Here is a 13,723-nt window from a genome sequence, read left to right on the forward strand (position 1 = left end):
TATACAGTATGTTACAACAAAAATAATCTCAAATTTGTATCAATATACAAAATTTGTATACAATATATATACAAAAATTTAATTCTATTGTTTTTGGAATATTAGTTGTTATTTTTGCCAAGGTTCACTTTCTGCCCATAATTTGTCAATTTCATCATTAAAGATACTACAATTTCTGCTGGGTCTATTCCTATTAATTGATGAAGTCTCAATTTTCCTTTTAAAATCAATTCATAGATCTTTTCTACATAAGTTTTAAATTTTTTTACTCTCTTTAATTGGTAGAAATATCCATTCCAATGTAATATCTTCACTCTGCTTTAAAATTCCTGTGGGAGAATGCTTAGAGGGTAAAAATAACCAAAATGCAATCAAGCTTTGGAGCCACATGATCCACATATGCATCCTGTATTTTCTTTTCCACCAAAGCCAATTCTCTCTCAGCTTCAGCTGATAATTTCTCTTACACTATTTAAGTCCTTGTCACCCTGTGAGATTTTGAACAAATTCCTCAGTTCATCATTTCTTACCCCAACAGTGGTCCATAGACTAATAATCTTTGAAAGTTGTTAAGAGTCCATAATTGATCTCTCCTAACTTGCACCTTCTGGGTTCTAATTTTTTGTAGACTTATTTTATATCCTAAATAATTAATAGAATCTCCTCTTTGAATCTTTTCAGGAGCAATTTGTAATCCTCAACAAGACAAAATTTTCTTCTTCAAATATTCTTTCTAAAGTATCTGCATTTGAATCAGGTAGTAAAATTGTCATCCGTGTAATGGTAAACTATAGTTTGAGGAAGTTGTTTAGCTATTCTTTCCAGTGGCTGTCGTACAAAATATTGGCACAGGGTTGGGCTATTTAACATTCCCTGTGGGACAACCTTTCATTGATATCTCTTAACAGGCTGAGAATTATTGTAAGTAGGCACTGTGAAGGTAATTTTTTCTCTGTCTTTTTCTTGTAAGTGTATTGAAAAGAAACAGTCTTTTAAACTATAACTATAAGAGGCCATACTTTAGGTAACAGAGAAGGCAAAGGAATCCCAGATTGTAGAGAGCCCATTGGCTGAATTACCTTGTTAACAGCTCTTAGATCTTTTGCTATTCTCCACTTACTAGATTTCTTTTTAATAGCAAATACAGAAGAATTCCAAGGGCTGGTTGATTCTTCACTATGCTGAGCATTTAACTGCTTTTATACCAGCTGTCCTAAGGCCTGTAGTTTCTCTGTTGTTAAAGGCCATTGCTGCATCCATACAGGCTCGTCTGTTAACCATTTTAAAGGTAGAGCTGTTGGTGTCTTTGGAAGATCAGTGGCTGTTGTACCCTCTCTTGTACAATCTGAATGGTCGGTGACTGTTCTTTATAATACCTTCTAATATTTTTCTCAGAAATATATGTTAGTTTATGGTTTGTTTCTGAGATTGGAGGAATGTTAATCTAGGTATTTCATTGTTGTAATAAATCGTTTCCTCATAAATTCATAGCTATATTAGCCACATATGACTTTAATTTTCCTCTCTGTCCTTCTGACCCTATACATTTGACCCATCTCACACTCTGTTTCACTTGAAATAATGTTCTAACCTCCAAAAACTGGATTGGATGCCAAAATTTTGGTACAGCTATTGTAACATCCACACCTGTGTCTACAAGACCTTCAATGAGAACGTCATTTATGTGTATTTTTAATTTTGGTCTTTTGTGCATTTATAGAAGTCTGCCAAAAAATTCACTTCATGGTTTCTCCTGAATTTTTTGTTCTCTCTTCTATAGCTTTTCTATCACCCCAAGCAGTCTGGTTTTTTATAGTGGGCATTAGGCTCTTTAATTGCTCTGGGAAGGAATTTCTTCCATGGTGACAGGAATGGACTGAACCAAATTTGACATGCGGACCTGTGAGAGGCTGCTCAGTGAGTTTCCTGATGACAAAAGATTACCTTGACTGTCCCTTGTTGATCTACATTGTTAGTCCAATGTCTGCCTTTCCCACACCTTCTGCATAATCCAGGAGGGAGGGGTGTTCTATTTGGATTATTCCTTGAAAAAACATTATTTCTAGAAACACTCTGTTTACAGTCCCTTTTTAGGTGACCTTGTTTACCACAATTGAAACAATTGAAAATTTTTCTTCATATCTCTGGAAATCACCTTTCCTATCCAAGCATCATCATGATCATGAGATTCAACATTAATTGTATCTCAGATCCATTCCTCCAAGGGTGCTGATCTTTTCTTTAATGGCCCAGTTATCCTTTTGCATTGTGCATTAGCATTTTCAAAAGCCAGAGATTCAATTATTGTCTAACTTCTGAATTTGGTATCATTCTATGTACTGCTGAAGTCAGTCTTTGTAAGAAATCAGTGAAGGTTTCTTTTGGGTGGCTTTTTCATGAATTCATGCCCCAAAAGTTGGACTCCAGACTACTGGTGTTAGAGTAGGAGTGAGGAGTGTTCGTGAACCTGTAGAGCACACTACTCTTTAACACTAGGGTTTACTAATTAGTAATAGAGACAAGGTTGGCCTCATTAGGCCAGAAGGGGTGGGAAGGGTAGGCTGCCTTTATGCTTGTCTATCTTAGGTCAATGCTAAGAGCAAAAGAACCTTTTTATTTTGTGTTAGGATTTCTTTATGGCTGCCTGCATATTAGCATAGCAAGCTATGAAACCAGTTTTCCTTAAATCCGGAAGTGATAACATACTAGATTAAAACAAATAAAGTCACTCTTAAGGGAATACATGCAAACATGTAGGTAGGTGCCTTGGTTGGACTACAGTCTGCATATTGTCTTAGCTATCTGTGCAAAACAAATTCCTCCTTAATATGATGCCATTATGTTCACCATCATCCTGTGTAGAAACAGCATTTGCTCTATGAATTGTGTTTTGAAACAGGCCATGGTAACCTTCCTGCCCCCCACCCTTCATCCCTCAGAGCTGAGGACCCAACCCAGGGCCTTGTGCTTGCTAGGCAAATGGTCTATCACTGACCTTTAGTCCCCAACCTGTGGTAACTTTCCTAACTGAAAAGAATCAACCTTAAGGCTATGTAAAGAGGTAGACTGATAGAGCCCAGAGAATAAAAAGCTCTTGCTGCACAATTCTGATGACCTGAGTTTGATCCAGGAGTCCACAGTGGAAAGAGAAAACTGACTCCCAAAAGAAATCCTGTCACCTCCACACATGTGTCTCAATGCATACACTCAGAAATAATAATAAAAAAACAACATTATAGAAATTACGTAAAGGTATAAACTAGAAACAAATGGTATCCCAGTTAAACAGTGTATTTCATATTTCAGATTATGTTTATATACTAAAAGTATTACCTTTTGTGTTGGGAATAACAATATGAAATATCAAAGTTGTTGTCATCTTAGGGCACATTTGAGAATTTATTGAGTTGATCTTTTTAACTTCTTACACAAAGTTAAATAGAAACAGTCCCTTCATAGTGCTTTGAATATTGTCTTGAAGGAAACCAGACTGCCACCAAATGCATGACTTGTTGAGGTAAGTCCCATGTTTCTTGAGGTGAGTTAGGTATATCCTGTGACATAGGAACAAAACAATTAAAAAGAACTTGGAGTTATGGAAAATTTGGAGAGTCAGATAGCTGTAGTTTTATTCAGGTAATAATTTTTTTTTTTTAAGAAACTTAATGTTTCTATAATGTTATAGGAACTTAGATTATAATAAAAGAACATTTCTTTTAGAGGAAAATGATTTATTATTAATGGGAAGAAGTTATGAGGGTGTTAGAAGAGAGGTAGCACAGTGTTTAAACACTTACGCTTTTGCAGAGTATGGGAGTTTTTTCCCAGCACCCACATGGGTAGTTTACCAATACCTGTAATCCAGCTCCAGGGGCATTGGATACCCTGGCCTCCAAGGGTACCTACACTAAAGTGCACATACCCACACATAAACACATATGCACACAGTTAAAACAGAAAATCTTTTACAAAGGAATTATGTCCTAAATAGTTGAATTTTTGTTATAGTCATGTTTTTGTTTTGTAGTTTTAATCTGAATACTAAATGCATGCAGTTTATTCAGTATCTCTAAGAGTTGCTTGGAAGAACAGCAGTATTTTAAAAGCAACAGTGCTTTTCAGTCTCAACCTTCCCCTGGAAACAGTACTTTCAGCTTTTTCTTTTCATTTGCTTAAATGTTCTCTACAGGGTCTTCCCCAGACTGGCCTCACTCATGGTAGTCCTCTTTCCTCAGCTCCTAAGCACTGAGATGTGGGTATTTGCTACCACGCCCAGCTTACCTCTCTGTTATTATCAGCATTCTTTCTTTATTTTTTTTAATTGGGCTGGGTTTCAAGTAGCCCAGGCTAGGCTCAGAGTTACTGTGTAGCTGAGGATGACCTTGAACTCCTTTGATCCTCTTGTCTACTTCCTCCCAGCTACTGGGATTACATGTTTTTGCTACTGTGGTTGACCATTAATAGCATTCATACATTCTGGTTGTTGAGTTTCCAGCTTCAAGTATGAGGATTTCATTTTGTCCTCATTCCCAGAAATAACTTTTTTTAATTCTCTGTCTTCTAATGTAAGTGATTACGTTTGTTTAGGTTGTCACTCAGTGTTTACGTCTAAGACTGATAGTAGGCAGGCTAGTGCCACTTTCATAAGACTTAGTGTCCCCTGGCATTTGTGTATTTACTTACTTTTCTATTTATGTTACTCTAGTTCAGCTTTTCCATCTCCATCTCACATTGAGTATTCTCATAACTGTATTCCCAAGGGTGCACTCCCATTGGACCATCTGATCTTCTGCTGAACCACTCTGCTGTGCCCGCCACTCTGCTGTGCCCGCCGCCAGCCTCTGGAAGGTAGCGCTGCCTGTTGTGGTGGACTTCCTGTGTAGAGCTTGTGTCTTCTTTGTCTTGGTTGAGATCCTATTACCCTATGTGTCCTTGTCTTTGCCCTTGACCCCCACTCCCAGTGATGGGACTCGAACCCAGGGCTCTACATGGTAGGTGAACTCTCTACCACTGAACAACATTCCCCTGCCTAGTTTAGTCTTTAATTATAGCAGAACATACTCTCATAGTCCCTGCTGGAGAAAGTTAAACTTGTATAGACACATTTGATACATTTTTAGTCCATCAAATTTACTGCCAAAAGTAGACAACACAAAGAACGTAGAACTTTTATCCCAGGCCTAAGTAGAGGAACCTTGCATATTTTGTATGGAACTCAAAGTGAAGCAAGAGAGCCGAACCTTGAATGGAGCGTAGCAGGCAGAGGGCTAGGACTTGTTGGCCTTCAGGGGAAGGAAAGTGGAGCAGGCTGTGGAAGGCCAGTGGACACTTGAAGCAAGCCTTTAGCCCCCCAAGGGGAATCTGTCTGGGCATAGTGTCACGCCAATCTCTTTCTAGGAGTTAGATACTCCTATCCCTGTATCCACTATTTAGCGCGAAGATGATGTAAATCTCTTCTATAGAAGAGGAGTTTGCGGAGCCTTCCTGTGTCTACACAAGTGCATGCGTTACCCTTTCCATTGCTGTGGCAATGCCGGACTTAAGGAAGGAAGGGTTGATGTTAGAGAGAGGAGCTAGGCCATTCTGGCAGGCCTGGCAGCCATCATACTGCATCCACAGTCAGGAGCAGGGGGAAGGGAAGGGTGCTGCTCAGCACCTGTTCTCTTTTTATTTGATCCAAGGACCCCAGGCAGTGAGACAGTGTCACCCACATGCTCAGTGAAACCTTTTAGAAAATACCTTCACAGACACACCAGGGTCAATCCTGTCAGATGGACAATCACATTTAGCTATCACAACAGATGTACAGCTTCTAACCAATTCTAGGTATACCAAAGAAGTCACTTTGGAGTGAGGTATTTTACTTTCCCGTGCCTTTAATGTCTGAAGATGGCTTATTCTGTCCTTATTATTGTTTAGCTGGATGTGGGGCTCTAGTTTAAAAAGTTTTCCTCACTCCCTCTACCTTTATTGCCTCCTTCATCTGAAAGAAACAACATAGTTTCATAGTTTTCTCTTGCTTTCTGGTTGCTTGAATTTCTTTTGTGGCTGTTGTTTTTGAAATAGGATCTTTCTGGAACCCTCTTTTTATCCGGTCTGACTGTTTCAGGCTCCTGAGTGCTGAGATCACAGTCATGAGCTACCATGCCTAGTGGAATTCCGCATCCTTTGTCTGACTAGTTCTTTGTCCTCCAGTGTAGTAATGAGGACATTGATGCTGCATACTCGATGAACCTTGTAATCTGGGGACTACTTTGTAATTATTTTGTTTGACCGACGTTCCTTTTTTCTCCTTTTTCTCATAGTTTTCTTTTGAACTCGGATAACTTGATTTTCTAGATATAATCATAGAATGTTTTGTCTTTTCTGTAGGGGATTTAATTTCTTTCCTTCCTCCCTACTCTGTCAAGTTTCTGGGTTCATGAGATTCTCCTGCCTCTGCCTTCCTGGTCGATCTCAGCTCCTGTCTTCCCTCCCTCCTTTTCTTCCACAGTGGCTTGCTGTGGAACATAGACTGGATTTGAACTCGAGATGATCCTCCTGCCTCTGCCTCCCAAGTACCGAGATTCTAGGCGTACCTCCCTCCCTTACTGTTTTTTAGTGTGTTTGTTTTTTTCTTTTATGTTAGAGATGTCTAAATTCTTGGTGGTTCTTGTTTCATTCAAAGTGGAATTTAAATAGGAAAGCTCTGAATACACAAGTAGGATTTACCAGGTAATGTTAAGTTTCACTGTTGGGTGACCTGGCAGTTAGTTTGGAAATTTTTGTATACACACACACACACACACACACACACACACACACACACACACACACACACACACACACACGTTTTTTTCTGTGATAGGATTCCCCAGAGACTTCACTTTTCCCTTGAAGTGGAGGCCCACCTGTTAGCTTTTGGGACAGGTATTGGTAGATGAAGCTGAAGTCAGTGATATATTAAAGGTGGCTCATACTTAAACATTTATTGAATTGAAAGACGGCTTAGCAGTTAAGAGCGCCTGTTGTTCAGGCAGAGGACCCAGGTTCATTTCCAGCACCCACATAGTACCCATAACAGTTACAGGGCGTCTGTGTCTTCTTCTGGTTTCCTTGGGCGAGGCATGCACTTGGAAACTTGTTAGCTCTGGCTTAAGTAACGTCATTTGGTTGGAGTGTTTGTGGTAAGCTGTTTGCACCACCTAAGTCAGCGAATGATGCAAGTGCACGTTTTCCCTTCCCCACCCCCGCCGCTTGTCAGATGCCCACCAGTTACTGCACATCACAGGCCGGGGTCTAGCGCACGCTTGGTCACTTTGTAGGTGGAATGTAGGTGGAGTGTAGGTATATGGAACCCTCTGAAGGTTCCATAATGCAGGAGAAAAGGCATGCTTTTTAAAAAAAATATATTCTTCCTAAGGAACCAGGAAGTTGGGGATGATGTAGGGGTTTTTTGTTTGTTTGTTTTTTGAGTAAATGATTTTAAGGGAAAATTAATAGCCACAAAGAACAGACAATAATAGTCTGGGACAAAGTTCATCTTGGCTCTGGACATAGTGTTATCCTAGTCATCTTTCCTGAAAGTCACTCTTTCCTATTCAACAGGTTTAGGGAAGAGGGCTCAGGACTATCATTCCTTTTGGAAGAATTTAATTTTAATTAAAGAACTTCAGAGAACACCCCTCTTATGCTTTGAGAGAGACAGGGATGGGAGAAGGTTACACTTTGGTTTTGAGATTGCTTGTTTAGTTTACGGATATTCAGCATGTCAGCATGCCACACTTTGCAGATTGGTTTCTGCATCCCATCACCTCAAACTGCCTGTACCTTGATTGATGTACTGAAGGCCAGACAACCATCTGTTTTAAAGAGGACCTTCGGCTTTTTGCAACTGGGAAAAAGGAGAAGGGCAGTTATGTGTATACCTGAAAGAAGATAGGGAAGTTGGACAATATTTCAGAAAAATGTTAGTCATTCCATCTTTAGCCCTGCTACTATTCTTTTATTATTGTTAGGTGTGTGGGTGTTTACATGTGAACACACATGTGTGTTCATATGGAGATGTCTTCCATCACTTTCTAGTTATTGATGTAGAATTTCTCAGTAAAAACAGGTAAGTGATCTCAATTATTAAAGAGATTTCAAAATAAGCCTAGGCAGTTTCCAGTTGGTTTGCAAGTCAGGAAAAATTTTACTTCTTGTGGGAGGAAATTTTTTTCCTTTCCCTGAAGTATAACTATCTATAGTGGTTAAAACTGAATGACTTGTGCTTGTTTGTTTGCTTATAAATGTGTGGGAAGATGAAACAGTATCAGGTTACATAGTTTGGTCTTCATGAGGACTGGACCCAGTAATATTTCCTTGTTCCGATTCTTTAGCAATACCAGCTATCTATCACTGGCTGGTCTAGTGACCGATCGTTCATGCACTCTGATAAGCAGTTAATTGGGCCATAATCTAGTGAGACTTTGAGTCATCTGTATCATGTGAATGGGCTGCTCAGTTAGTGCCCTCCATCTCATAGTCCACGGCATCTCCTGCCTTGTTCTACTGACAAGCTAGATGGCAGTGCAGAATGTCGTGGAAACAAGCGGGGTGAAAGTGGGGGCAGCACTTCAGAGACCAAGGTGAGGGCTTTGTCGTCACGGATTCAAGACAAGCCCTGATACCAAGTCTCAAAATAAATGAAGGGGGGTCAGGGTGAATGGGGGGTAAGGCTCTAGGTCAGTTAAACTCGTAGATTTCCCCTCTTGAGGTATGCATTCTTCCTTTTCTTTTTTCTGTTTTGTTTCTGCGCTGATTATTGAACCCAGGGCCTTGTACATGTTTGGTATGTACTTTACTACTGAGTTAAATACCTGTGCTTCACACATATGCTTTAATTTTTCAAAAGATTTTTGTGGTTCAAGACAGTGACTGTTGTAACTAAAGGGAATGGATTCCTGATCAAGTCCCTTGTGACACTGGACATGTGAATTACACATAGACCCAGGTGAAAGTTGGAATTCAACCTTGTGAAGAATGGTAGTTGGCTTACTTACTGTTATATTGCTGTGAGGAGACACCATGACCAAGACAACTTATAAAAGAAAGCATTTAATTGTGGCCTTGATTACAGTTTCATAGGGTGAGTCCATGACCATCATGGTGGGGAGCCCAGCAGCAGGCAGATAGGCATGGCATTGGAGCAGTAGCTGAGAGCTTACATCCTTATCCAGAAGTTGGAGGCGGAGAGAGAAAGACTGGGTTTGGTGTGGGCTTTGATTTTTTTTTTTTTTTTTTTTTTTTTTGAGCTGAGGATTGAACCCAGGGCCTTGCGCTTGCTAGGCAAGCACTCTACCACTGAGCTAAATCCCCAACCTTGGTGTGGGCTTTGAAACCTCCGCTGCCACACCTCCTCCAAGAAGGCCACACCCCTCATCCTTCCCGAACAGTTTCACCAACAGTTAAACCAAGCATTCAGATACATGAGCCTATAGGGGCCCTTCTCGTTCAAATCACCACAGTGATCTTTGTAAAGATCCAGTATACAGGAATATCCAGTTGCTAGGTTTTAGTAAGCATTTATACAAAATGAGGTTTTGTTCCTCTTTTTTGTCTTCTCTCACTATCCTCTTCTGTGTGCAAGAGGTTTTCCTGTTCTTCTCTCCAGTTAGTGTGATGAAATCTAGGTCAGACTATATATGGGCTAATTGCTGTTTTCAGTTCTCATAAGATTTCCAGTGATTACCCTCAGACATGCAAGGTGGAGGTGGGGGGCAGCTTTCTTTATAAGCTTATGCTCAAGACCAACATCCTGAGGTATCTAAAAGGACCTTCTCCAGAACTTTATTCATATGAAAAATCACCTTGAATTGGATGTTAACAGATTACCTTTAGTGAAAAATGGGATTATATGTGGTTATCTGGGTCCTGTGGTTACTAACCCTGCCTTCATCTGAAACTCATCTTCATTTGCCTTGGCATTGCCTACAACGTGCATTTAAAGTACAGAATCTAAAATAAGGAAGGGACCTTTTAAAGCATGATCTAGAGAGAATTACAGAGGACTTTTATTACCTGAGTTTTCTGGACTGAGGATTGGGCCGGAAGCCTTGTGCACACCAGTAGAGTCTGCCATTAAATGGCACTGTCAGCCATTACTTTTGAAAAGCTTCCTCAGGCACTGGACCTTGGAGAAGTGACAGTGAGTACCTGCTTGTTCAGATGCTCTTCTCTCAGCCTGAGGTGGTAATGTGGGCAGCTCTAGAATGGAGGGAGAACCAGAAGCTGCTGCACTGGCCTCTCACAGTTCACTTGGACAGATAGGGTGGGCTTTGGGGAAATCGAGTTTGGGGAAATGGAGTAGTGTATTCTCCTAGTGGACACTTTTTTTTTTTTTTAATCTGTAAGCTGGGTGTTAGGGGGTATTAAGTCTAGCTTAGGTAACATGTCTCTAAAACCCCCAAATCTTTAAAACTTTAAGGTGAGAAAGTTTATAGTTTTTAATGCACAGTCATAATTTTGTTAAAACTTGTGTGAAAGCTGGAGTACTGTTGATATGGCAGATGGTCGTGATAAAATGGGAACATGTCAACTAAAAAGAAACCAATGTGGGTTGAATTATAATTAAAAATATCTCTATGACTCACTAAAATATTTTTCATTTGGGTTAACTTGTTAATGCTGTAATCCTGTTTTATTCATCTTTTGAGAAAACCAAAGTAGACAAAGCAGGCTGGCAGGATGGCTCAGCAGGCTAAGGTGCTTGATGATATATCTATGCCCGGTGATCTGGGTTGGATCCCCATGTCTCCTCCCATGCTAGAAATAGAACAGTTCTGACCTCTGAATGCCCACCGTGGCACATGATATTTTCTTAAAAAACAAACAAACAAAAAAGCCAAGGATGGCTTTAGAATTTCTCCAATGGTAAATTTTTAGGGCATGAACTTTCTGAAGTAAAAGAACCTTAATAAGATGAATATTTGCAGAAGCTGATAGAGACTTTTGCTTTCTTTTCTGTTATGGAATACTAGTTGAGGATGTGTTACATTCATGTATGCTGTGGAATATGTGTTTAATGATGGAAACATGTTACATTCTTCTGTGTTACATTTGTTGAACTCTGTGAAGCTGTGTTACTGCGCCTGTCTAAAACACCTGATTGAGCTAATAAAGAGCTGAACAGCCAATAACTAGGTGGGAGAGAGAAATAGGCAAGCTGCCAGGCAGAGAGAATAAATAAGAGAAAAAGAGAAATGAGAAAAAGAGAGAGGACACCAGGGACCAGCCACCCAGTCACACAACCAGCAACAGAATAAGAAGTAAAGAAAGACATATAGAATAGAGAAAAGTAAAAGCCTAGAGGCAAAAGGTAGACAGGATAATGTAAGAAAAGCTGTTAGAAATAGGCCAAGCTAAGGCTGAACATTTATAACTAAGAGTAGGTCTCAGTGTATTTATTCGGGAGCTGGGTGGAGGGCCCCAGAGAGTAGAAGAGTTAACAAAACAAAACAACTACACTCTTCAGTGAGTTGTCAGAAATGAACAGGATTACCTGGCCATCTTATTAGGAGATGATTCCAGACGCTTTAATGGGCAGAGCTTCTCCCTGTCTTGCTAAGAGGAATAGCCATCCTCAATTTTCTGTCTCTTGCATAACAGCCCAAAGTAGGCGTATATGATATTTTTATTGAGATCGTTCACAGCATTTGTGACTCTGTTGCACTGGAGCTGTTTTGGGGTTTTTATGCTTGAAATCTTACTGAGCCCTGTGAGAACTGGTTGATGGTCATTTCACCAGAAGGAAAAAGGAATGTTCTTACAAGGGTACAGGTCCTGTTTATGAGGTCTCCATCTCAATGATCTAATGATCCCCTAAAAGTCTCACCTCCAAATACACTCATTGGGATTAAGGGTCCAGCATGAGTGTAGAACAGTTCTAAGTAGGACTTCTTAAGCACTTGTTGAGACAGTTCTTACACTGTTACTAATTTAGCACCATCAGTTCTGCCACTACCCTTTCACTTCCCGGCTTCCCTGTTTCCCGTTAGTGGGTCTTTAACAAGACCATTGCATGGGAACCTTTGAGATTTCCTAGTATGTTTTGAGTTTGTGACCAGTCTGAAAATGTGTAATGCTGAGCTCTTTGATGGAGCAGAGCTGTGCATAACAGAATATAGCCCAAAGCTTTTGTTTTCTTCGGTCTTCTTAGAGTCCAAAAACATCACCTTATGTTTATAAATATACTCTAGAATTGGTTCTGTTTCTCCTATCTCATTCTTAATAAGAACAACGCCCCAGAATGCTCTGCATTTTCAGCGAAGCAGCTCATTACCATGGTAACAAGGAATCAGCTTATTCCAACTGAGGCAGGGTTCTGGTCTAGTGCTTTCAGAAGCATATGAAAACAATCCAGTTATTTTGTTGAAGACTTAACCATATGACCTATCCAGGGTCATGTCCAGATAGCCTTAGCTTATAACTAAGAGGTATTGTAAAGGAAGGACAGTCCCCTGGGTTGGGGTCTGTCACCTTGTGAGAACACCAGAACAGGTCCAGATGGCTGCCTGTGTACCTGAGGATAACCGGATGACTTCCTGTTAAGTGTCATCCCCATCCCCATCCTTCTCCCAGTCCACAGTGAAAGTGGCTGACTGGCAGAGGTTTGGGAGAACAGAGAGTCACATGAGAAGACAGAAGTAGAAAGTGGTCTTCCTTAGGCCAGATTGTCCAGGTGGCCCTCTCAGTCTTGCATCTGAACACATGGTTGAGATTTTGAAGTACGTTTCTTGGATTTGGGTATGGGGCAAGGCTGTTTAGAGCCTGCGTCATCTTAGGGATTTTCTTTAAGAGCAAAGCAAAGGTGTGGTGGAGCAAGTTGCTGGGCAGCCGAATAAAAGGAATACAGAGGGCTTTGAGATCTGCCACCCAGCCTAGTAGCCTCGCTTCTGTGGGATGAAAAGAAATGCAAACATTTTCTGGTAGTTAGTAAAAGACAGTTTAGCTTATGAATAGAATTTAAAAGTTTGGGAAAAATCAGAGTATAATTCATTTTAGATTAGCTAAATAAAATCTATGGATAGGGATAATCTTAGAAAGTATTGCATTTTATTGTGCAAACAGGAAGGTTTAGGAAGACGGGAGGTGAAAGTGCTGGGAATTGAACTTGAGGCCTCCTGAACAATTTGTGTAAGTTGTACTTGACAGTATTTGTATATCTATAAATGTACTGTTTGGGGACTGGCATCTAGAGAGGTGAGCACATCCCTGACTGTCCACTTAGAGATGCTGTTGTAGTGTAGGAACATGCAGCCCTATAGCACATGTCAGGAGGGAGGTGGAGTGTGTAGAATGAGTGAGCAGACGTTGAGGAGCAGTCTTTGTGGGAACAGTCCAGGTGTGTTCTGAGAAGACATTTGAGCAGACACCTGGAGGAAGAGGAGGAAGAAAAAGACACAAATGGATATCTCTGGGAAGCAGCAGGTTTTATATCAGCAAGTGTCAAAGCTGGGAGGTAGGATTGTGTGTGTCACGTTTGAAATAGAGTCTGGTTTCCCACTAACTGAGTAAGCACAGAGGAGACAGGTAAGCAGAAATGGGAAGTGAGCCACTCTGCCAGAACTGCTGATGGAGTGTGGTATAGTGTGGGAGACGGTAGGGTGGGAGCTGGGGAAGATGACTCCGTGATTAAGAGCCCAAAGCGGATCCCCAGCACCCACGTGGAGGCTTCTAACCGTCTATAATTGCAGTTGCAGGG

At 40.6% G+C, this 13,723-nt stretch overlaps 1 protein-coding gene across 5 annotated transcripts in view; it reads left to right on the top strand.

The window, feature by feature from the left end:
* Fbxo34 (F-box protein 34) overlaps positions 1-13,723 on the top strand; it is a 73,466-nt gene that overhangs the window by 31,200 nt on the left and 28,543 nt on the right. Inside the window, exon 1 of one of the 5 annotated variants that reach the window (XM_036199498.1) lies at positions 4,824-4,848. The exons of the other annotated variants lie outside the window; for them this stretch is intronic. The gene's annotated coding sequence lies outside the window, so the exon portion shown is untranslated. Of the gene's footprint in view, positions 1-4,823; positions 4,849-13,723 lie in introns of those variants that run through there. 5 annotated transcript variants of the gene reach the window in all.

The sequence above is a fragment of the Onychomys torridus genome, chromosome 9 (assembly GCF_903995425.1).
Source record: "Onychomys torridus chromosome 9, mOncTor1.1, whole genome shotgun sequence".
NCBI lineage: Eukaryota > Metazoa > Chordata > Mammalia > Rodentia > Cricetidae > Onychomys > Onychomys torridus.